Consider the following 24,150-nt stretch of genomic DNA (forward strand, 5'->3'; position numbering starts at 1 on the left):
CAGCTGTGTCCCCTCATGATCACATGGCTCACCTGGAGCTGCAGCTCCTGCTACTGCTCAGCACCACGAGAGTTTGCACTGCATATCACTAGCCTGGGAAAAGATCAAAATTCAGAATTTGATGCATGGTTTCTAGTGAAAGGGTATCACTTTTGCACCGTTGTGAAGTCAAAAAATCCTAAATTGAACCATTGTAAGTTGGGGACTGTCTGTATTTTCTTGTTTTATTTGGTCTAGTTACTTGGCAAAACATCTTTGGAAAAACAAGAATAATTGACTACTTTCTAGGCAGTAAATGTCAATGTACCAGTCCTCCAATTACCTTCTCTAAGAACATTTATCCACACCTTGATCTAGTTTGATGTGCATTTCTGTGTAAATACTTCTAAATAGTTTACAGACCAATCCCTCAAATATCTATAATGAATTTGACATTCTTTGAACATGTGTATTCTCAAACTATTAATTAGTTCATATAATATTTTTGAGATGAAGATATTGATTAGTTTGTATGGTAATTTTGAGACATTATGACTAAGATGATCAATATTTCTGGCAAATGCTCATCTACAGGAAATCCAAATTGAAAGATATTCTTCTAAAAGGCTATTTGCCCAGAGATAACTCTTTAAAAAATAGGCAGGAAAACATCAAGTCAAATTTATGTATGACTATACTATTGTAGTAGTAAATGACAATTGCAGAGATATGATAGGAAAGATAATTGTGATACTTTTGTGATAAAGTATCAATTCCTATCCCCTTCTCCAATGACAATGATATTAAATGCTTATTAATGAATTCTTTACTATTTACTGGTAGGGAGCATTTTTAGTGAAAGGTACTTGGACTTGGAAATTTATAAACCTTGCTCTATTAATTACTAGATGTGTGTCCTTGGGCAAGTTAAACCTCCTTAACTCCAATTTCTTCATTTATAAAATGGGTGATTTTACTTGCCATGTAGGTTTTGAGGATTAAATGAGATAAGATGTAAAATGTATAGCTCTGCACATTTACATATATTAGAAGTTATATACCTAATGATGTCGTTTTTACTTTTAACTCCTCTCTAATTAGATAGTCTAGAAGATGTTGATAGCAGTTATTTCTTTTTAAAACTTATTTCAGCTTTCAATATTGTTGCGAATTATTCTAGCCATACCAAATAAGAAGTGACTACGTCATGGTGCTGAGATTTATAGGTGAAAGGAACTCCCTGATCACATTACTGTTTCTTTTAGGATATAGATTTCCCTTAAATAATTATAACTTTCAGATTAGCCCAAAATAAACTTGAATATTGCTTGGCTGATACAAAATAGATTTAGCCAACCTAGCTTTTGGCTTGATAAAGATGACTGAAATTTAAAAATCTAGAGTCCCATTAAAAACAAACATAAATGAGAATTTCAACTCTTAATTGGAATATTTCCCAATATATGTACATTTAATAACACATGGTCCAAATGCCTTGATTTAGGAATAGAATTTTGATACTCATGTGAATATGTGTCACTGTTTTACATATAAAGGAAGTATAAAAATAAGGAAAAGTTCAGAAAAAAATATTGTATTTATGTAGAAATATTAACATGAAAGGATTATTCTTAAAGATTATTTGGAAGAGGAGTTTAGAGGTTCATAATCTATCCAAAATATAAGTAAATAATTAAAACTTCAATTACCCCAGCATCTACCGTAGTATACGATATCCTTTAAATGATCAGTGAATGATACATAACAAGCAAATGAAGGAATGAATGAATACACTGAAAAAAGTTATATCCCATTCTTGTTATATACATCTTCCTCCTCTGGTGCAGGTGACAGAATTTTGTAATTCAAAATTCAACAAAAAGAAACTGTAGCAAGCTATAACTTCTAAACCAGTACAGTTTATTATTGTATGTTGGCTTGGTATACAATAGAGATGCTAAGGGAGACTACGATAGATTCAAAACTCAAACCAAAATCATGTTTTAAATAAAAATGCACACACTCTTTCAGTTAGTGACATTGTAAGTTCTCACTCATCCATTCTGAAAATCTGAGTATCTATTCTACTTCTTACAACTAGTCTTTTTTTGTAAATCAAGAAGAGTTGCTGTTTGATTTTATAATATCAAAGCCACATCTTTTCTATTCTTTAGTTACCACCTAGATTCAGACTCATACAGTCCCTAACCCCTCATTCAACCTACCCTCTCCATTTTTCCCAGTTACTTGTTTAAAGGTCTATACTGGTCATTTCATTGCCTTGTTCAAAAAATCCTCGTTTGTTCCTTTTGCTAATAGTTGTGTTTTTCAAGCTGCTCCACAGTTTCTAGGGGTCTTTTGAGAGGCCTCGGGGTCTTCTGGGGGTGGGGAGGAAGGAAGATCCAAGGGATGCAGGAGGGCAGGAGTCTAGACCTCAAACCTACTTCAAACAGAGAAGCATTGCTTTTATCTGTTCCATACATGAGGCTTCTGTTAAAGATTTTATTTGATGAAAGCCTAAAAACTGTTTGAAAACCATAGGTCTATATATGGTCTCAACTCCCATCAGAGTCCCAGCCATGGTCTTTCTCCATTGAGTGAGAGCACACCTGTCCAGATTTGGGTTATGCCATGCTTTTCCAGGTTTCTTGTTTCAGCCACACCAGGACACTCATGGCTTTTGCCATGAGTTTTGTATTTTCCCTCAGGTTTCCTACATAGGCTCTTCAATCCTGAATCCCCTCCAATCCCTCCTTGTTGAATTCCTCCTACACTTCAAAGCTCAGTTCAAATGCCACCTCCTCCTTCTCATCCTCAAAACATTCTCCTTTTGATTCTTTGGAATCTCAATTGCTCTTTCTTGAACCTCTATTGTTAACTGTTACCATATTTTGCCTATGTACTTGAATACATGTTAACTTATCCGTGAGACTGTAAACTGATGTCAGAAACCGTAATAAATTCAAGTTTTCTTATTGCACACCTATGTTTAACTCTTAATACATTTTATTAAGTAATAATCAAAGTAATAAGTAATAATAACTTAAGTAAATTAAGTATACTGTACATTTATTAGATTAACTTTATTCGATTACTGAAAAAAAATCTGTATCCTGTTATACTAGATACTAAGGATTGTATTCAAGATTTTTTAAAATAATATTTTAATGAATATGGCTAGAATTGATCTTACCAGTCAAAACTCTTAAGTTTGCCAAAGAAGAATCATTACTTCTGATTTAAAAAATGTGGAAACTGAAGGACTAGGAGATTATAGCATTTTTTTCACTTTGAAAAATAGGCCTAGAGAACCAGAAAGCTATATTTATTTTCTCTACTTAACCACTAGGAAGCCCTTATTTCACCTTAACTTTTCATTTTTAGTTTTCCTCAGAATGTTCCCAATAAGCTTTGCTTAAACTTCCTTGAAAAGTTTCCTCCCTTTCCTCAGCGTGGGAGCACCTTCCATTTTGTGTGACACAGTCTCTATTTGGATAAGCCATACATATTTAGTTCTTTTTAATCTCACCTCACATCAGCCCTTCCAGCCCCTCAATCATTTTTGTAGCTCTCTCTGAATTCCCTCCAGAACGATGACATCCTTCTGCTACTGAGGTTTTCATAAATGGACACACTTTTCTGACTCTCGATGTGTTATCTTTGCATGTGCTGCCCAAACAGTTTTTATAAACCACTATATCATCCCGTGCAATCTCATACTAATTTTCTGTAACTATCACTCCCAGGTTTCATTCAACATTACTACTTTCCAAGTACAGAAACTTCATTTCCCTGATTATCTGTGAATTTTCATCCAAGATGCATTACTTTACATTTTTCAAAGCCTAATCGTATTTTGATATTGCCTACTCAGAGCTGTAACCTCTCTATATTCATAAATGTATTTTCAGTTATAGCTAGTGCTTGCAAACCACCCAAATTTTGTGATATTTCTAACTGTAATATATGATTCAGCTACCCTTTCTAATTATTAGTCTTAAATCAAGTTAATATATTATACAGACTCTTGCCATTTCCATTTATCTCTTTCCCAAAAGAGAATACATACAAATCTTAGGTAGTCTCACCACTCAGTCTATTGTCACATATTTTATCTTTTGCTTATATGCTTTCATGTGGATGAGTGACTGAGGCATCACATATTTCCCAGCCTACTGGGGTTAGTTTTCTAAGTCATATTTTTAATATAACATATTAAAATACACATCAAGCCATGTAACGCATCCTCTAGTGCATAAAAAGTGTTTTCTTTCTGTTGTTTTTACTAGACTTTGAAAACTGTAATTCAAGAATTACAGTATTGAGCTTAAGTTACTCTTTTGGATAAAAGAAATAATTATTCCTTGCACTCCCGTTTATAATGGAGAAAAGATTTCTTTTTAGGAATTATCCCTTTATTCATCTTAGGTGGACAGACAAAGCCTCAGAATTCCTTCTACACTTCCTTCTAAGGCATTCCTACCTGTAGCTCCTGCAGGGAAAGGGGCCCACATGATCCCTTAAGCATAAAATGGATGATCTTCTGTTGTTCGGACCTGGGGTGAGGACTTGATACCAAGGTAGTCCATCTGGAGCCTACTAGGTAGTCTGATGCAAGAATTCTGTCCATATATAGATATAATGATGTAACACATATTAATATTTTTATATATCTGCAAAGGTAATGAAAGTATTGTTATTAAAATTTTATTAGTGGGGGACTTGAGATATAAAGAGTTTGAATGGCTTGTTTAACTCCAAACATACCAGTCAAAAGGCGACTTTTGCAGCAACAGGAATCCAATATTTATAACTGCGGGAAAGCCCAGAGTTAACCCAGTATTGGATTTCCATTGACCGCAGAAGTCTCTCTTCTTCTGCACATGCCCTTTAAAGCCAAAGCTTGGGGCCACCCAGGACTATAGTTTGCTGGTGGCTACAGGACTCACCCACATCCTGGACCTGGAGGATTTCTATTACTATCTTGTGAGGTCATTCCTCACAAGAGGATGCTATATGTATTTTAACTGGAGTATTTAGATGTTTTGTAGTGGGAAATTTTCAGGACATCTAGCTTGCCATTTTGCCAGGAGGAAAAGACTGCAATGGCTTCATGCATCTGTGTGTATCCCTGACCTGGGAAGTCCAGGAGGCCTCCTCTGCGTGTATGCCCTCTGCCAAGCCATGTCCGCAGATTGAAGGTGGCAACACATTTTTTTTTTTTAAGTAAATGAACAAATGAATTCATCCATTTGACTCATTAGTTGACTAAAACAATAGATCAATGACAATTCATTAAAACCTCAGCCTGTTAAGCATTAATGTCTTGTGGAGATATCTTCTAAGGAATAGGTGGAACTCAGAAATGGATAGGGCATCTCAGTAATGCTGACCTACTCAAAGGCTCTTGGCCCATCCTGGGTCATGAAATCCTTTGCCTATCTGAGGAAATCCAGGGATTCTTCTTAAAGAAAAATGCATGTATGCAGAGAATATATGTGGCCTATGGTTTTGTCTGGTTCATAGCTCTTGGACACTCATCCACAGACCCCAAGGTATGTATGGCATAGCCAAAATTCCTCACAAGAAGAGTTTGATTAATTTGTAGCTACTGGCATTATTACTCCTGGACACATGACCATTCCTCTGTTTTCCATAGACACTTAAATTCACCCACTACTCACTCCCGAAGTCTCAGAGTCACGGACAAGAATGTCTAATGGGCTCTGCCTATGTCACACTCCTAAAGGATTAGATGCCAGGCTGCTGGGGAAGGTACCAGTTACCCCTTCTCAGCATCTGTTGTGGGAGACCCTACCTCCCACTTATTCTGGGATATTCTTCCAAAGAGGAAGGGTATTTGAATCTGGGTAGTCAAAACCACAAATATTCATTGAATCCTCAAAAACAAACAAAAGAACAAAATTCTTGCAAAGCTGAAAAAAAACATTAACCACATTCCACTACTCCAATCCAGTGTTAATATGTTTCAGTATTTCCTTCATTTTTCCCCTAATTAATTATTTTTCTTATCATTGTCTTATCTTCGATTTTGTTTTGCTTCTCACTATCAGTATTACACAATAAACAACAAACTATATGCTCTATAATTACAGTTATGTTTATATTTATGCAATATCTGTTTATATATCTGTGTATCTATCTAACTATCAAATAATCTATCCATCTTTTCCTGGAACAAAATGCAAAATAATACTAATAGCATTTATGTCTGGATAGTACAATTTTAATTGTTATATTTTACTGTGTTCTATGGCTTCTAGAGTGTGCTCTAAGGTCTCCTTTTTACTGGGAATTCCCTGGTGGTCCAGTGGTTAGGACTTCTAGCTTTCACTGCTGAGGGTCCGGGTTCAATCCCTAGTCAGGGAACTAAGATCCCACAAGCTGTGCGGCTTGGAAAAAATACATATATATTGCCAAAAACAACCAAAAAAAAGACTAAGGTTTCCTTTTTACTAGAAGAAATGCAGTAAAAGTATCAAAATAAATCAGTTTCCATATGTCCATATTTTTCATAGCATGGTATTTGTAATACTAATTTTCAGTTGTAGCATCATTTCCATTGAGTAATTGAGGGCAGTAATATTAGCTCTTGTCTTTTTTTACTGTCATAAAAATGCATATTTTTTCTATTTTTGGATTACTTTTCCAAAATAATTTCCATAAATGCAGTTATTGGCTCAAAGGTTGCAAACATTTTGTTACTCTTAGCAGATATTGCCAAACTGCTTTCCAAAATGTTGTACCAATCGATAATGCCTCCAACCAAGAATGAAGGGTGATAATTTCATGGCCTCCTTGTCTACATTTGTAATATAATTAAAAATTTTTGATAACCCAATATAAAAAATGGCAATTGATTTTTGTTTTACTTTGTCTGCCCCTGATTATCTGAGCAAGGTTTTACATGTTCCATATTTATTTGCAAACTTATTGCATTACTCTGCATATTCTATTTTGTGTAGTTTCTATTCTATATATACTCAAGTATTTCACATACTTAAAAGTGTAGCATATACTTTTAAGTGCTTCATTTACCTAACCATCCATTTTGTTTATAAACAGGGAATCACATAGTACACGCATCTGCAATAAGCAAGCAAACTTATATTTTCAGATTTGCTCACATGGGTCTATTTTTCTTACTATGGCTACATCTCCCTTTTCTTCCCAAGCAGAAAAAGTAAGCAAACACAGGCACACACAAACACACAAAATCAAAACAAAATTGTCAATAGATAAATTCAATGATTTTTTAAATGTTAGTTTTTCTTATTGACAACTCCAGATCACTCATTCTCCCAGATAACTTTTTTCCCCCTGATTTTGAAATAATTTTCTTTCTGTTTGTTGATGAAAGCAAGTTTGCTTGCCTGATCATGGAGTATCAGGTGAGTCAATAGGGTTGGCTACTGGAGAATTTACAGCTTCAGATCAATCATCTGTATTAGTGACAGTGGGGATTTATGATGAAGAGTTATGGTGGCAAACGGATAGATGAGAAAGATGTTTGTGACCCTGGGGATTTAGTCCGACCACAATGAAGAGAATAGAAGGAAAGAAATGTGTGCTTGTCTGGCATAACAAGAGCAATGGATTTGGAAGAGAAGGGTGAAAAGAATTAGGTTTGACTGAAAGTCTGCTCCATGCACGAGGTGAGTATTTGAGCTGTTCATTTGCTCCAAACAAAACATTTTCTCATTTTTACTCCCAGGACAGCAGGAAAAGAGGGAAATGAAGAAAACTTAGTGATAAGTTGGAAAAAGCAGATAAATAATTTTGGAGTAGTCTGGTTATGACTTAATAGCAAATATGAATAAGAGAGGAAAACTTTTGCATATTATAGAGATGAAAAAATCAGCATGAAATTTTGAGAAATAATGAAGTCTTCAGTGCATAAGCATGCCCTGTGAAGGTATTAGCAAAACACTGAGAAAGGCAAGACTGGCAGAGGAGACAGCGATGAAGGCAGAGACTGGGGATTTATCTACACAGACAAGGTAGTCAAAACCATCTGTGAAGCATAGCTCTTTAAGAGAAAAAAATTGCATCTATCTCCCCAAATACTATAGGACACAGGAAGGTACTGTGAGAAAGCTGAGGTGTCATCAGAAAGGATCCATAGAATCAGGGAGCAATATTTATGGAAAGGCCATTTTGTGGCATGTGCTAATTAGTTATACATGTAGAAAGATGAATAAGATGTATTTAGTACGAAATTTCAAAATTTTGTTCAAGGAATAGTAGGAAAATAAAACAAAAGGAAGAAACCAGTTTTATCTAGTCATATTTTAAAAATCCTTTCAAGAAAGGAAAATAACTATGTTATGTTTTATTTGCCCTGAAATCCTAAAATGACAACTAACAGCCAGAAAGCCACAATTATGCTTTGTGCTGAGGTTTCATCAAATAATTTAGTTTTTATAAAATCTAGCATACTGTGTGTTTCTATTATGAATATAATAATAAATATTTTAGAAATTTTGGAAATTACTGAGAAATAGAAGAAAGATTAACAAAACCATCTATAGTCACATCATTTGGGGGAATTGCTTGAATGCCTTTCCACTATTTTAGCCTTGCATGGTATTTGTTTTGTGGTTTCACTCTTTTTATCTTTTTGGTATACTTATTTTCTCCTAGCTATAGTCACGTGTGAAAATAATATTGTGATGTCTTTTTTCACACACTTTACAAACGAGTGCTTTTTAAGTTATTTCTGCACTTCAAAAAATTTCGAAATAGTCAAGCAAGCGGTTAAAATACAATTTACCTATTTCCTTAATATTGAACATTTAAATAATGCTGAACTAGGTAGCTCGATAAATTTTAAGTACTTTTATTATCATTAGTATTATCCACTCCCATGAGAATTGCTCTTTTAGGGAAATCGTCAGAAAGTACCTAAATAACCTTAATATAAAGCTAATACCTTTTTTCATTTATCTACTTGCTGCATAATAAACAATCTTAAACTTAAAAAAAAAAATAGCTCCCAAATCTACAAATTGAACAGGGCTTGGCAGGCACCGTTCAAGATGACCACAAGCTAAGTCATCATCATTAGTATCCAGAAGTATCTATTGAGCCTCTGTAAGACTTGATGCTTATCTCATTGAAAGACGTGAGATGGTATAGAATTTTCCCAGAGGAGAACATGTGGTATGTATTCAGGAAGGGCTGTCTGTATTCAGGTATGTGACTGGACTTGACTGCCTTGAATGAGAGACCAACAGGTGGAGAACAATTTCAATATGATGGTAAGGGGCAACTCTGAGGCATCACCTTAAGTCTTTCCAAGGTCTTAATAAATGATATTACCATCCTTGATTTGATCTTTGGCCAGGATTAGTTTCTTAATTTGAGAATGGTTTGCCTTCAGGAGAGATGGGAATGAGAAACAGTTTTATTTTGGGACCCCCATAAGTCCTGGATCATTTATATTTCCTCAAATTTTGCCTGTAAACAGATCAGTTCTTAGCTCATCTCTGATCTCTCATTTTAGTCTAGGCAGCTAGAAAAAGTCAGGTGGTACCTTCAATACTTTTTCTGGAAATCTTCTTAACTAGCTCATCGAGTTCATTAGACATTTCTTATTGTCCACATTAACTCAAGCAAGTTTTGTCAAACTTTCTGGTGCTACATAAGAAGGGTCCTCTTCCCTCCAGTGTCCAATAACACTTTTTCATTGATCTTTAGGGTCTAATTGATAGCCTCCTCTAGTCTCATTAGGCTTCTGCTAATACTCTCTTCGAAGCCCTGTGAGCTTTCACTAACTGTCCTTGAGACTTTTGCAGCTTATAGTTGCTGTCTGATCCCAAAGGCAATGCCACGTATTTTAGGACTTCTGTTATAGGAGCGCCCCACTTCCAGTACCCAACTATATTTCAGCTATCTATTGCTGCATAACACACTACCCCCAAACACCATGGCTTCAAACAACCACAGTCATTTAATTTGCTCAAAAATGTGTAATTTTGAACTCAACTATTACAAAGTCAGCAGGTACAGATTATCTCTGTTGCATTGGGGTGTTGAGGGTAGATCAACCCGGGGTTGGGAGATCCACTTTCAACTTGTCAGAGAGATCGGTGCTGGGAAATCAGCCAGGATGTGGACCAGGACCCTGGTGCTTCTCTACATGGGCTGCTTGGGCTTTCTCACAATATACTGGCTGGGTCTTGGGAGCAAGCATCCCAAGAAAATCAGGTGGAAATAGTACCATCTTTTACAGTGTACCCTTGAAAACCACACAGTGTCACTTCTGCTATAGACACAAATCCACCCATGCAAGGAGAGGGAACCTAGCCCGTGCCTCTGAATGGGAGGAGTGGTAAAATCACATTGTAAGAAGAGCATGTGGGAGGACAGATATAGTTGTGACCCCTTTTTGGGTAATACTATCTGTCACATACCCACCAATATTCTTGAGGAAAATTAAAAATTCACTATTGATAATATGAAGTATTCTGGTTGGTAATGTAGCTGTGGCCATTTGTATGTTGGGGGGGAGTGTGTGTGTGTGTGTGTGTGTGTGTGTGTGTGTGTGGTATTATATGTTTGATTCGGGCATGTTGGGGTGGAAGTTGGATAGAAGTGTGAGGAAATGTTTCTTTGTAGAGCATAAACTAGAATAGACCTTGTCAGAACTGTTGCTTGTTGCTTGTTCCTATGGAAATGGGCAATGTGGGAGGTGGGGGCAGGAGAGTGTTTTCTTGTGTGTAGGGCAGGTTGAAAGTTACTTGTATGAGAAAAAGAGCAGAGCAGAGCATAGATGCTGAAAGAAATAATCTTATAATAGTCAGGTGACAACCGGAGTTGCTTAGAAGACCAACTAATTAAATATGGCTGAGACATTAACAGAGGGGTATTTCTTCTCATTTCCATATAAAGTCTAGTAATTCTCTGGAGGGTTTGAGAACACGGAGATCTTTGCTTAAACATAGGTGTCTTACGACTGCCACATCAACAGGACCACGGTGAGGTTTCTCTAGATGGACTTGAACGTGGAGGACCTCAACTGGGCACAGTTGGAGCAGAAAAGAGGAGCATGGCAGATGCCCTTAGGAATGGAATTTGACAGAACTTATTTGTGAATACATATGATATATACCCTCTCTGGGGGTTCAAGAAATAATTACGGAATAATTCTGGTGGGATAATTTCTGACGGAGGAATTGTTTTGACATTTGACAATTAAAAGAAAGAGCTTCAAGCCAATGTAATGTGGGCATAAAAATTAATGTGATGTCATTTTACACTCATGGGCTGGAGTGGCCTGGACAGCTCTTTCCACAGCTACCATAAGGTCAAAGACTGTGACTCACCCTCTTCCTGGAGAGTTGTTACCCAGGAACTGTTGTCTCTGAATGCAAGTGAGACAGTACCTTGGGTGAAGTGGTACCCTGACCACTTCAGTCAGAATAACAATGCCAGTTTGGGTTATTTTATTTTAATTTTAATTTTTTTTTTTGGTGAAGACTAACATTTTTGAAGTGAGATAGGGATGATATGATTGTGAAAAGAAAGTGGGTAGTGCATAAAGAGGCTTCCTATCTGGTGCGTGTGTGTGTGTGCGTGTATGTGTGTGTGTGTGTTTGTGTTTCAATGTCTTCTTATGTCCTCTAATAGGAATTTGGGGAAGGCTGCTAGCCTGATGACAGTTTAATTGGGAAGCATCATCTAAATTTTATGAAGAAAACAGAGAAGAACATTTCTATCATCTGTCTGCGGAGATCATTTTCTATGAATGATAATATGGTACAAACAAAAGACACTTTTTAGACCACAAGAAATATTATGAATAAATAATTATAGTGGTACTCTATTGGTTATACTATGGACTCTGTTTTTCATGATTTATTTTCCTCTACTCTGTGAGTTATTTAAAATCCAGGATTTCAGTAATTCCAATGTTCTCTCATATAATGCCCTCTGTTCTATAAACAGTGGGACAAATATATTAGTATAAGAGTTAACAAAATACCTGAAACGAGGGCACCTCAGGATGGAAGATGTTTGCTGTGCAAAGCCTTTGAAGAAAGACATTGCTTTCAGAAAGAGTTACATATTTGCTGTGAACAAGGCAAGATCAGCACGAAGTTTTAAATCACTTCTTACACACAAGCTCTCGACAGGCATGCAAGGAAGCGAGATAAAGAACACTTGAGAAAATCTAAACTAGCTACCTGAAAATTGTACTTTTAAAGAAAGCATCAGTAAGAAAGAACACACCTCATCACCTCTTAACTTCATCAGATGTCAGCACTTGGAGATTTTTAAGTGGACATGCCTTCTCTAACCATTCATGGTCTCCTCTACCTACTCTGACCCTCCTCCTCTTATCCAGAAAGCTATTTCCTACTCACCTTTTAAGATTCAGCTCAAAAGCTGACTCCTAATGGAAGCTTTGCCTGATTCTTCTGCACAGCCTCCCCGCTCCAAGCACTAGCTTCGGCCAAGTGTCCTTCCTTCGGCACCCAGTTAGAATACGTAATCTCCCTATTCTCTTTGTTGGTTTACTTTTCTGATCTGCCTTCCTGCTCTGACCCCAACGTACATCCAGTGACTAAAACATAAAGTCTTTTAAGCAGGAGTGATATAGTCTCTACTTTTCTATCATCCATATTCAGTATAATATCTGACACGAAGCAGATGGGTGCTTAATCACTCTCCCATAAATGACTCAGTGGGCAAGAAGCAAATCAATGGATACATTCAGGATACAAAAAAAGTCTGCTACCTCTTCTTTCTCTTCTTCTAGGAGTGTTTTTTTTTTTTAGACAAATGCTGAGCAAAAAGGATTTTTCAGACTCTACACAGATATTATATCATTCTATTACTGAGGAAAGAGATTGACTTGACAGCTGACACAGAGAAAGGAAAACTACACAAGTATTTTACTTTTGTCTTTTTCTTCAAGGAGAATGACTTGCAAACCGGAAAGGCTAAAAATGATGAAGAGGTAAATGTGAGAAGACAGTAGGGAAGTACTGAGATTCTTTAAATGAATCCAAATCTCTAGGCTAGGTGAATTTCATGCTACAAAACCAAAGTAAGTTACAGGCATGACTGCAGAGCCTCAACTGATAACCTTTGACAAAACCTTGCTGGAAAACCAGAAATGGGAAAGCTTTTTCTGATTTCCAAAAAAAAAAAGGAAAAGAAAAAAAAAATCTGGAAACTTCAGGGAAATGAGTATGACCTGTCACCGATAAAATTCTGTAAAAGTTTTAAAAAAGGTTATTAGCTTAGCATTGGGAAAATAAAGTGACGCTCATTACTATCTTGAAAGGATTCACCTAGAAGAAATCATTCTAAACAAATCCATTTTTTTCATCTTTTACCCTTTTCTTTTTGGAAAAAAAAAGAAAACAACATAAATGAATGAAGAATTTGCAGTGGACATCAAATATGTGAATTTTAGAATGAAATCTGATCAAAGTCTCAATATTTCCTTCGTGATAAGAGGATTAGACTTATCTTGGTGATAAGAAATTTGAACTGAACTGGTAAGTAGATTTATAAACTGGTCAAATGACCATACCCCCCAAAATCATGTGATATACCATTGATACCATGGAGGGATAGGGTCTTATCCTTAGCTGTATCTTAGAGTAGCTATTTATTTGGATACATATGTAGAAAGGACAAGATCTCAAATTTGTAGATCAAAAATTGGTAGGTAAGTTGGTTATCATCACATTTTGAAAATATGTGAAAACTTTGAAAAAGTTGTCCAAAAGTAATTAGGTTAAAGATGAGTTGAAATAAATGTAAATTGAGTAATGACAGCATGGAAAAGAATAGGTCTGGTTTCAGTTCACAGGCAAAAGAGCCTAGAATACAGCAGGCGTTATAAGGGAACACTTATTCCCCCTTCCTCGTGTTTCCATGTGGAGGGACCTCCACTGGAGCAGCACTGCTGGTTTCCACTCCCACCTTCACTCACTTGTCTCTGGAAGAAGAAAGTGCTACTAGATTGGTGGGTGACAGCCATTGGTATGTCCCCCTCCCCTCACTGGGTAAAACTATTCAAAGAAAATCTTGTAATTACTGGAGATTTGCTTTCTTTGCTTCTGCCTCAGATCAGTTGACCCTCCTGGGTCAGCGCATTGTGCCTGCTCTGCAGAGGAAAAGTTTCCTCCGTCTGGTCTCCCCGGTGTCTGGACTGGGGGTTCTGTGAGTGGTAGCTAGCAAAGTGTCAGCAAGCCCCTTCAGCTAGACCCTCAAGACGTGTGCTCCAATCTAACTTCTTCAGGAAAATAATTCACATCATGATCTCCTTCTGTCTGATTCAGTTCATCTCACATTTGTTCACAAACCCCAACAGTAGGGGCTTAATCGATGTTTACTGATTATTAAATGAAAACCAGAGAGTTTAATAGTGACCACATCACTATTTCCTATTATGTGGTGCTCATAGCACTGACTGCTTTATTTGGATTGTTTTCTTTGATCTCCCTTTCCCATTAGAGACTTTTCTCAAATATCTACTGATATCTGAGTGGCCAAATAAAAAGCCAGGTAGAACCTCTGTATATGGAGGTAGGCATTGTCAAAGTGATTTTTTTTGAGCCATTTTGGGGTTTGGGGATAAAAACTCAGATGTCAGCAGCTTTAGCCCTTTTCTTGTGGGCTGGTTAATAAAGTCAGATTCTTCAGAAAAATTCCTTCCAGCCTCCTGCTTGGATGGCATAATCATGGGTGCTAGCATTTCAGGACTTGGGTGGGAAATAAGGTTGGAGATTCTGTATTCACGATGAAAGCTTTCACCAACACCCCCAGTTTCAGTGTGGTACTCCTGACCTCAACTGTGCTTAGCTCCCTTGAGTCCAGTGACCTCAGTTTTATTCTTTCCAGAGAATAAACTTCCAGTCATTTGCCAGCTGGTAAGGAGGGTATCGTGGGGTTCTGATTGCTTCCTAAATAATCTTTTAACCATTCTTTAAGTTTTTAGCCCCACCATCATCCATGCTTTCAGAAATATTTGCTATCACCCAGTTACTGAGCCTTCTGAGAATTTTTCAGGGCAGTGTAAGTCAGATTGCTTCTTGGCTCCTTCCATTGCAAGGTAAGGATTCATCTTTTCAGATCTGTTAAATCAGTTAAAAACTTTCCATTTACTGTCAGTTGTTGCTGCTCTCTTCTTTCCCAGTTTCTTTGTTTCCATGAGCGCCTTCCTCCTCCACTCCCTTGCTGAGGTTATACTAGGGCTTTTCTGGGGAATGGAGGGAGCAGTAGAGCACATAATGCATGTGTCCAGCCTGCCATCCTTGGGGGCTGTTTTCATTTCACAGGTTTCTTATGTTTTTGTCTCCTGGAGCAAGAGTGAAGGCTAAGTTCAATGACTAGGAAATGATGACCAAGTTTTTGCTTTGCAGATCCTTCCCACTGATCAAAGCGCTCCCTACTGTCATTAACCATTTAATTACAATACAGCTAATGTTTTCATCACTTGTTGGTCTAGGGATATATATGAATAAAAATTCAAGAAGATAATTAATGTCAAAACCAAATATATTTCTTCATTTACGTAGTGCCTCTCTTCATTATAAAGTTAGTGATTAGTAAAAATAGCGCCATTCTTTTCATTGAGGACCTTTTTTCTTAAAGTAGGCATTTAAAACATCAATTATATTTATTGACACATATAGTTAATTTTGATTTTGAACTGTAGTAACATTTTCACTGTATTTATTTTATAATTTCTTTCCATTTATAAAAAGTGATAGTGGTGTTTTATTGATGGCAATGACATAAAAACTTCTTTTAAAAAAATTTTAGGTACAAAAGGAAGAAAATTTAAAGAAAATCATCAAGTTGTACTGGTAGTATCTAAATATAGCAAAATTGTGAGGAAGATATGAGAATGACAGGTTTAGGAAATGCTAGAATACATGGTAACGTACTGTTCAACAAATGAGCTAACAGAGAACATTATTTGATGTGTACTGTCCACATTAAAGGACAATAAAGTCTTAAAGTGTGCAAAAGACAAATTGCTGATGCAGCATAGTGCAAAATTCTAGGATTATGGAAGGAATGGAAACGTTATTTTAGTTCCAATCCCAGTATCTGCCAGGTAGTAGTAACTCAAATATTTGTTACTTAAATGGAAGAAAAATAGAAGGAAGTGAAGATATTTAGCCCAAAGAATAGAAGGTGTGGTGAGGAAGGTGTTTGACGTCTTTAAATATGTGAAATAGTGTGAAACAAAAGACTTAGAGAAGTGTTGAGGTATAGGCTTACATTTATGAGTAGAATGAGAGGGTTCCAAGTTCATGGGAGGGCTAATTTCAGTTAAATTTTGGAAGAACATCAAGATTTTATGTCTCTAAAGTCAATACATGCTTTTGAAATCCTGAGTTATTGATCATTAGAAATGTTGGAGGAGTGTCTAGATAATGATTCTACAGGGATGTTGTCAGAGAGAACTGTACTCGGAAGCTACCCAGTGGAAGAGTCTTCGGGAAACTTTGGGAAAGCAGGTTCTGGTACTCAAGCCAAACCTACTGAGATAGAACCTGGTGACAATAGACCTCTCAGCTGCCTTCCAATTCTCGTCTGAATCTAGAATTGGGACTGACTTCTAGGGCCTGTGTGCAGGAGTGCGCCCAACAGTAGCCAAAGTTTCCAACTTTGTTTGGACATGAAACCTGATCATCAAGTCTTTGATGCCTCAAACCTAATCATTCATCCATGGTATGGACACCTAATCACTCTCACAGTTACCTCATACTCAAAGGTACAAAATATAACTTATTATCACGTTATATTATCAGATTGTTTTAAGTACTGCAAAATAAATAAGTGAGGTTCTCTGACCAAGAGTGATGAAAGAGGACCACCACTTTAGGAAGAAGGGTCATGGAAGGCCTTCCTGAGCAGGTGGTGTTAGAGTTGAGTCCTGAAAGATGAGAAGAAGCTCGCCAAGCACCCTGCTGGCCCAAGAGTGTCCAGGCAGAGATAAGAACAGATATAAAGCTGCTAAGCTCAGAGTTTTCAAGAAAAGGATACATCATCCCGATGTGGTAGGAGAGAAGTGAGCAAGGGGAAGAGTGGAAAGAGGTAAAGTCAGAGCTCAGCCTGGAGCATATCATGGGTGCCTTATAGGCCATTGTTCCCTGCTTCACATCCCATTGGGCTTTATACATAATTTTATTATTGACAATCTATACTTTGTAATTCCCTTACCTGTTTTCTTCACCTGATTCTATGTATAAGATATAAGTTCCTTAAGGTCAGGATCCACTTACTGCTCGCCTGAATGCCCTTCATTCTAGCACTAAAACAATGCCAGTATCCTCTTAGAGGCAGTGCTCAGAATAGCTAGTTGAGTGAAAACCTTAAGGGAAACCAGATAAGACATATTTTCTGTGCTGATCCAAAGACTTTAGAATGGCCACTGATGGCTTGAGATTCTGGCCGAAGTATCCTAACAACTAAGATGACATATTGCTATTATTAAGCTGATATATTTTGCCAGTATTAAAACACCATAAATGATTTTAATTTGGTTTTTACGTCTGTTGATTTAATCCACATAGACTTAACACAATGGATAAATCCAATTGCTATGTAACTTACCAGAGGGTTTGAGTTTTCACTTTTTCTTCTGTACCTACTATAATACATGATAGTGTCTCATTATCCTTGTTCTTCCTGCTCACTCTGACTGCTTTGACTAGGGCTATGCCAGAGGCTGTTTCTGAAGGTGGTACCACTTTTGAGTGAGCCTGGAGTCAAAAAGGCAGGGTGTAGGGAAATCTTGGCTCCATCACACACTAACACAGTAGTTCAGTGCAAATTATTTAATCCATTTTAGAATTAGTTTCTTTACCTATAAATTGGGGATAACAATCATACTTCCCTCCTAAGATTGTGGCACAATTAAGAGATGATGTGTATATAGCGTTTAGCCCAGTCTCTGGCATTTTGGGATCACCACATCTATGTCAACTGCTACTATTTTCATAATTATTGTAACATTACAATATTCAAGCTTGGCCCCAGGTTTTTTATTTAAAATGATCAAAATTTATACAAAAAAGTCTTACAAAATCCTGGCAGATCAAGGATGAGACAACTAGTAGGCAATAATACAGTAATTCATTTACATCATGTCAAAAATGACTGAAAATAAAACTTTATGGAAGAGTATATTTTTATAAAAATCTTTGCTTCAGAGTTTTCTGATAAATATTCGTTTTGGCCTGAGAACTACATAGTTGATTTCTCTATGAAACTGAATATTTTTTGAAAGTTAGAACTAAATTAGTTGGGTTATTTTTGCATGATGAAAGCGTGAAAACAAAACACCTTTTTTTGCTAAAATATTATCTGGTCCTCGTTTCAGCCCAGAGGACTGAAAATACTATGAAATTAAAATTTCAAATGTGGGAAGGAAATTCTATAATATTTGTTAATTCTAGCCCCAAAATGTTCAAAGTTATTTTTGCTTCAAAATCTGGAACTGAACGTGCACTTAACAATTTATTTCAATTCATACTGTTAGAAGCTTGCCCTATCTGCAGGTTTGAAGGTGTATTTGAAGTATTTCTCCTTTCTTTAGAGACAGTTGCGTAAAGTGGTAAGAGGAACAAGTCAAAACGGCTGTCTTTTAACATTGCTAGGGTATGCAGTTGTAAAATTTTTAAGGAAATAATAAATTATCTATATTTTAAACCAGGACATCTAAACACCATGTCATTGGTGTTCAAGGTGAAGTTGTGCATGATCGGTGACATTTTTCAGAAAAAGAACAAAAAGCATCTCATTATATATCACCCTTAAATAATTGTCTGAGATCAAATAACTTTACCCTGGATTCTCTATAGAACACTAGGATTATAATGGGTTTTATATATCAGGTGGGATAAGGAGTTAACACTGCAAAGGTGTTGGTTGAGAAATGCCACAGACACATATGCCATTACATTCCTGGGCTTGGGGGCTCTGCAGCAGTGACCATTTGAGTTTTCCTATTAAAGGAAAATGTACTTCATATGGCTACATGGGATGGCACTAAGTAATTGTGCTAATGTGGCTTCACTTGCTCTACTTTTCTATTTCCTTCTTTGAGAAGCTTAAATTTCAGTAGAACATGAATTTAGCATATATCTTGCATTTGATTAGATCACATTTTATATATTTTATGCATTTTAATCCAAGTTTGGCTCTGTGAACCTTACCATCTGTCTGGAGTTGTCATTGCATTTTATTTTTAATTTTAATTTACCCCATTATATTTTGACTAAAAAGTGGTTTTATTTTTGGCAATTTCCTCACCTAGTGTCTTCTCTCCCTCTCGTCCAGTTTCCACAATGCATCCAAAGAAGACCTTCTAAAACATAAATCTGATCACATTATTCCCAATTTAATCCCATTGTCTTTATAATAAGTCCAGATTCTTTAATTAGACTCATAAGACCCTGTATCATCTGGACCCTCTGAATATATCTCTGCACCTTCCTCTAGCCATGCTCTCTTTTGCCTCTGAGCCTCTGTACAGGCTCTTCCCTCTACCTGGAATCATTTCTCCCACACTCTGCCTCAATAGGTCCCATTTCTTCCAAGAAGTCTTCACTTACAATCTTACCTTTTCCCCACACTATATACTATAGCCTCCCACCTCATAGATGAAACAAATTGCATAAGGTCATGTAGCACTATGTATCTGCCATACTAGAATGTAAACTCCAAGAGGAAACAGATACCATCTACCCTATTTACTGTTGGGACTCCCACATCTAGTCTAGGGCCTGGGACATGACAGTGGCTCGGCAAGTGTTTATTAAAAGCGTGGATGGATGAGAAAGAAAAGCTACCATAGAAAATACTATACATATATTATTTATGATTTTTACTTATTAAATATGTACAAATTAAAAAATAATCTGTAGGTATAACTGAAATCAAAAGCACTTGTAGACTTTCATTTTATTTTAATCTTTTATTCTGTAGGACAGTAGCTAACTGGAACTGCTATATTTTGTGGGCTAGTGGATGGTAAATGCAATAAAAATTATCTCAGATCATAAGATGTTCTTTGTAATTAGACATTGTTATCTGAGTTTCAATTATTTATGATAATGCTTCATTGCATCTAAAATAAATAGTTATAGAGATTTAAACATCAATACTCCAATTAGAAGCTTACTACACATAAATCTACAAAATTGTTTAAGTTTGTGGCCAAAACACCCTATAAAAATGCCTCTAGGAATCAAGAAGTTTATGAGATACAATTCAGATTGCTGCTAAATCCAAAATGAGAACTGCAGTTCCAGTCATAGGTAAGGTCTTTGGAGAACTTTACTATGCAACTCTGCTGATATGTTGAATATGCTGATTATGTTGACAGCTGCCAGCTCTTTCTCTTGACAGAAAACAAAAGGTTGCTTAGCCATGGACCCAAAGAAAAAATAACTATAAATTCTAGGGTTTTTTTTTTTTAATTTTTCATAAGAATGTATCTACTAATTTAGTTTAGTTTTTTTTTTTTTTTGGTTTTCACTACTCTTTATTTATTTATTTATTTATTTATTAACATCTTTATTGGAGTATAATTGCTTTACAATGGTGTGTTAGTTTCTGCTTTATAACAAAGTGAATCAGCTATACGTATACATATATCCCCATATTTCTTGGAGCCCCACATTTAGTAATATCACATCTAGCGGAATCAGGTTGGGAAACCTATTCTCCTGGATGTGGATGACCTTGTTGATATCATTTCCATCACTGTGCTGCCAGTCCTGTGGGTTCATAGTTTGCAGGACAATACACTAAGCATTAAGGAGTTTATAATTTTGGTAAATATTTACTCATCACATATTTTGTGATACACACTATGTTGGGAATACAGTGATGAATAAGACAGAGAAAAAATTTAACAGGTAGATTACAGATTGTTACTGAGGGCTATAAGGGAAACAAAAAATGTGATGGGGGGCGGTTACCAAAAGGGAGTATAAAGTGGGGACCAAATTTAATACAGCTGGTCTGGAATGCCTCTTAGAGGAGAAGCAATCAGCGAAAACGCTGGGACACGTTCTAGGCAGAGAAAGTGGCGAGTGCAAAGTTTCTGATGTAGAAGAGGCCTTGCTATATTTGAAGATAAGAAAGAAGACTAATGTGACTGGGGAATAGTGTGCATGAGATCAAGCTGGAGAGGTACTCAGATGTCAGATGAGACAGGATTTGCAGGAGTTTGGGCTTTAGTCTAAAAACAAGGGAAGCCCTAGAAAGGTTTTATGCAAGGAGATAACACAATCTGATTCACATTTCTAAAACTCTCATTCTGGCTACTGTATGGAAAATGGATAATAGAGGAACAAGAATGAAAGCAGAGAGCCCTCTTAGGCAGTTATTGTAGTCCAGGTGTGAAATACGGCAGCAGAGATGATCAAAGATATATTTTGGAGACAGAATTGATAGGACTTATTCAAGGATTGGATGTGAGAGGTGTGGCAAAGAGAAGAATCAAGAATGACTCTCAGATTACCTGATTTAAGCAACTTGGTAGAGTGGTCTCAATTATTGCTGACGAGTGAGTCTGGGGAAAGAACAGAATCCTGGATAAAGGAAAGTTCAACATCTCCACATTGGGCATGTTAAGTTTAAAAGACATACACACCTGAAGTCACTTGCTGACTCAAAGACAGTCTTACCACATGGGAGAAACTTGGTAGCTGAAACAAATCAGGGAGTCAGGTAATAACTGCTTTGTGCTTACTTGTGAAAGATATGTTATTTGCCTACTGGAAGGAGACAGAGACAAGTGCTTTGGATTATTTGTTATGTGAAAATGACATACTAAACTCTAAAATCCCTCATGAACAACATCTGCATTCACAAGACAGATCAGGGACTCGGCGTGTTATTGTGGCAGTGACATTTTAAGCAATGGCTGCGGAATCCCTCCAAGGTCTCCGACTACACTCTGCTGGCAATAGTCATTAGTGAAAATCAATCTGAAATTCTCTCACTTATTTGCCTCTTTAAAAAATAAACTCCATTTCCTTCCAGTGCTATTCCAAAAAAGAAAAATCTATTGCCTTTTTAAAATCATAGATTTTTAGGAATATGTTTTTAAAAGAGCATCTGGTTTATTTCTCACTGAAAGCTGGTGATAAGAAGTGAGAAACATGGATCAAGTCAGCACCAAACACAGAGACTGTGAATAATTTACTTCATAATTGGCAAAAAAATATTTTATTCAAGTTATGTGCCACCATTACCTGTTATTAAAAAGCCTTGGTATTCATTGAAGGACAAAATTTGGAGGACTTTCTCTCCCCAAGCATTATGTTTCTTACCTAGACATTTCCCACAATAAGAAAGTCAAGGTTATGAGAAAATATCTCTTTTGAGCTATTAATTCAAGTTTTCACCTGGGGTTTTCCCCTTTTTCCTTCCCCCATTAGCCACGAAACAGAGCTCTGTGCTTACTGCTTCAGGGTTCAGTGAAAGCAGAATTTGCCTGCCAACTATTTCCTCCCTAGTTCACTTTTAACGCCTAAGCTTAAGTCAGTTTTGCTAAGGATCCTGGAGAGACAGTAGGGTTGGAACAGAGAGAGAGAGACTTCTATTGAAATAGGTTGTCCAGATAAAATACAGGAAACTCAGTTAAATTTGAATATCAAATAAACAACAAATAATTTTTAGTACATCCCAAATATAGCATGGTATATACTTAAATTTAAAATTATGTGTTATTTATCTGAAATTCAAGTATACCTGAGCATCTTATAATTTTTGTTGTTGCTAAACTGGCAACCTTACCCTGAAAAAGACTTAGAAAGGGAGGGACCTCCTCTAACTAAAAACAAAGAGGGGGAAAGTTTGGGACTTTGGCTCTGTTCTAGCAATATATGACTGTACATGACAGGGAGGTAGGAAGACCTCTAAGGAGAATGGCTGGGTGTAGTGCCTGTGTGACAGAAAATTTGATACATATTTATAAAATTGATATTTTTATTATTTATAGTATTCTGATTCTCTATACTCATAATTACTCCCCACCCAAATGAATAGCATGTCATTTCATTGACAATATATTTCTATCACCTTCATACATGAATGACAACTTCACTGGATATAGAGCATTTGTATACAAACTTTTATACCTTAAACTCTGAAGATATTACTCTATTGTCTTTTTTCATCTAATGCTATGAGCAGGCTTAGTGTAGGTATGACTTTTCTTCCTTTATAAGCAACTTGTTTTGCCTGCCTGGTTGTTTTCACAATTCATTCTTTCTCCTTGGAGTTAATGACATTCAACAGAATATGCCTAAATATCCATCTTTTCTAGCCCTGCACAATGACTCTGCTTCCTAGGCCTATTCTGACAAAGATCACTGCTTCTAAAGCACTCCCCCTCCTGCCATCACCTCCACCCTCAGGGACCTGCTCAAAGGTGACTGCTCAATAAATATAACGGTTTGAATCTCTGCCTGTTCCAGCAGCCAGTGTTCTCTGATGCTCTGCTTTCTTGGACTGCCCCACTCCCTGAACATCAATTAACATTAGTTTTCTTTACTTCTCTTGACAATATGACCTCCCTGTGCCAGTGGTAGCCAAGGAACTCTAGGCATACCAGCATGAAAGAGGCCACTTGCTTTTTTTTTTTTTTTTTTTTTAGTAGACTTTATTTTTTAGAGCAGTCTTCAGTTCACAGCAAAACTGAACAGAAGGCACAGAGATTTCCCATATCCTCCCTGTTCCTACACATGCACAGCTTCCCCCATCATCAACGTCCCCCATCAGAGTGTGCATTTGTTCAATCAATAAGCCTACATTGACATTTCACTATCACCAAGGTCCATAGTTTATGTTAGAGTTCACTCTTGGTGTTGTATATTCTATGGATTTGGACAAATGTATAATGACATGTATCCCTCATTATAACATGATACAGAGCAGTGTAACTTCCCTAAAAATCCTCTGTGCTCCACCTATTCACCTCACCCCTACCTCTACCCCTAACAACCACTGATCTTTTTACTGTCTCCATAGTTTTGCCTTTTCCAGAATGTCAGATAGTTAAAATCACATAGTATGTGGCTTGATTTTCAGAGGCTTCTTTCACTTAGTAATATGCATTTAAGGTACCTCCAAATCTTTTCATGGTTTGATAGCTCA

General features: G+C 36.7%; 1 protein-coding gene across 5 annotated transcripts in view; it reads right to left on the reverse strand.

Moving 5' to 3' along the window:
* Positions 1–24,150, reverse strand: part of LOC309667153 (uncharacterized protein) — a 727,466-nt gene that overhangs the window by 332,963 nt on the left and 370,353 nt on the right. For 4 of the 5 annotated variants that reach the window (XR_014267557.1, XR_014267558.1, XR_014267559.1 and 1 more), the window contains one exon: positions 1–21,559. This exon is cut by the window's left edge. The exons of the other annotated variant lie outside the window; for it this stretch is intronic. The gene's annotated coding sequence lies outside the window, so the exon portion shown is untranslated. The remainder of the gene's footprint in view (positions 21,560–24,150) is intronic. 5 annotated transcript variants of the gene reach the window in all.

Source organism: Balaenoptera physalus, assembly GCF_965194825.1.
Source record: "Balaenoptera physalus genome assembly, chromosome: 9".
Lineage (NCBI taxonomy): Eukaryota > Metazoa > Chordata > Mammalia > Artiodactyla > Balaenopteridae > Balaenoptera > Balaenoptera physalus.